This window comes from Coptis chinensis, chromosome 9 (genome assembly GCF_015680905.1).
Source record: "Coptis chinensis isolate HL-2020 chromosome 9, ASM1568090v1, whole genome shotgun sequence".
NCBI classification, from domain to species: domain Eukaryota; kingdom Viridiplantae; phylum Streptophyta; class Magnoliopsida; order Ranunculales; family Ranunculaceae; genus Coptis; species Coptis chinensis.
The window spans coordinates 53723429-53725931 of record NC_141464.1 but is presented as its reverse complement, the minus strand read 5'-3'; positions in this window follow the sequence as shown (position 1 = coordinate 53725931).

Below are 2503 nucleotides of genomic sequence, written 5' to 3'. Positions count from 1 at the left end.
TCCTAGTTTGGAAGTGTTTCCCTTTTATCTATAAAAAAAAAAAAAAAAAAAAAAACTTGCCACAAATTCAAAGAATACAATATAAGATGTTTGAAGTTCCTATGATGGCATGCTTCAAAATGCTTAGCTAAACTGCACCGTTGCACGTACACTTGAGGGACTTGAACCTTATGAACAAGTAATGTGTATGGCTGGGCATGCGCGCATCTAAGGTTTTATCAATTTTAATTTGTTAAGTTATCTCCTTCAGTAGACTTCTCACTGTATAGTTTCAGCTGTACCATATATAGCTTTACATATACATCTTAATATATTAGAAAAATGAGGAGTCTATGGAACATGAAAATTGGTGTCACGTTTCATGTCCGTCACAAGGGCATTTTTGTCTTTTCACAAGAATAGAACAACAACCAAAATTCTAGAGAGAGAGTACGAAGGGAAGGAAACCCAACTCTCTCTCTTCTCGCCTAGCCTAAAAAACACCCAATTAAATACTACACAATATTGTTCCAGACCTGATTCACAAAGAAGATCGATATGAAGCTTTCATTATCTGGAAAAAAAAAATCCAAATAAATGGAAGATCCATTTTATTTGCAGTGAGATTATTATTCAAAACATCGACAAAAGATTGGTTCAAAACTGAGAAGTTAATTGAAGCTTCGTCCTGTCGATCATTCTCCATGTTTGTTGATTTGTTTTCTTTTCATTCATATTATGTTTGTTGTTGTGTTAGTTCCAAGTTTCTATAATCTGATTTTTGTTGGATTGGTGGCTAAATTTTACAATGAAATCATGTTTACTTAAATGGATAACGTTTTTGTGTTGGTGCGCCAGTTGACCATATGATTGAGTTAATCGATTATCCATTCGTTGGGTTTTCATATTATCCTAATCATAGTTTTTAATTAATTAGGTTTGTATTCTTCCATATTATTGTATAGGTAGTAATACAATCTTTCCATATTGTATAGTCATTCGATTAAGAACTCTGTCTTTTTTGGAGAGATTATATTTGTTGTGGGTAATAGTTGAATAACTTCTTTGTAATTGATTTCTTAATCATTGATACAATTTAAGGTTGAATTTATTATAATAATTAGCTGTATTTTTTTTTATCTATTAGTTAGATTCATGCTATATATAACATGGTATACCCATTTTGTATGCTGTTTAAAAAATCACAGTATACGTCTACACATATATAATAATACTTGGAGCCATTGAAGTATGTTTTTGGGATATGTCTGTTATCAGTTGCATTGGTAATTAAACCTTTCTGTGATCAGTGGCAAGTAGCTTCAAGGGAAGCAATTGGTTGGGTCATATGTTTGTATCTTTGAAGTTAAATAAATGAATTTGTTTCAATTCATAGGCATTACACCATGTCTTTCCAAGACTTTCTTTTGTGTTTTTCTGACTATCGTTTCCTTATTGGCTTATTGGATTTACAATTTGATATTACCTACTCAAGCCATCTATTCTTGGGGGATCTTTGTTCCAAAAACTATGCCCAATAATTGGGTATGAATGTTCTTTTCTCTTTTTGTGGATATATATATATATATATATGTTTTTTGTCTGTTCAAAATTATTTTAACTGTTTAAGACATTCAATAGTCATGTTTAAACTCTTAGGATTATAGATTTGACCTTTTGGGCATGATTGTCTATTAAATGGTTTATATATGTGCCTTCTTTTACTATTGCTATCTTAAGATGATATATATATATATATACACACACACATTAGTTTTGGTGTACATCCCAGGGGAATTTTAGTCATTTCACTATCTATTTTGGTGGTATTATAGTTTTTTCACTATATAAAAGGTATTATCTCTAATTTTTAGGAGTATTCCTCTTTCTCAGTCCGCAAGTTCTCCTTCTTCTTCTCCCGCTTTCACTCTGTCTTCAATCTTCGAGCGCTACTGTTCGCACATAAACGCTAGGAATACTCATAAGAATGTAAAAGAAAAATAGCAAATGGTTTGTTCACGTTGAAAGCTAGTTATATATATATATATATACTGCCCGTTATACGAACTCCAAAAAAACTCCTAAAAGAAAACTCCACTATGAAAAACAATGAATTATAAGTTAATTTTTGGTGGAGATGTTCTCCCCACAATATAGATTATCCTTAGAAAAAATCAGCACATTTGAAAATGTCTTGATGTATCAAAATTTGCTTACAATGTTATAAAAGTATTCAATGGTTCAGATTTTTCAAATTTCAAAACAACTTTTGACAAGGTTAAACATTTTCGTTTGGGCTGATTTTTTGTAGGGAGATTCTCCATTTTAAGAAGACTATCTTCACAAAAAATCAACCCTCAATTCATCTTATAAATCTATTTTTGGTGGTGGAGTTCATTTGGAGTTCATATAAAATAGAGTTTGTATAACGGGCTCGTATATATCTTATTAATTTCTCCCACCCTTTGTGTTTACTATCAATCTTTGTTACTCTGCTGGTACTATAAGTGGGCAAAAACTATTT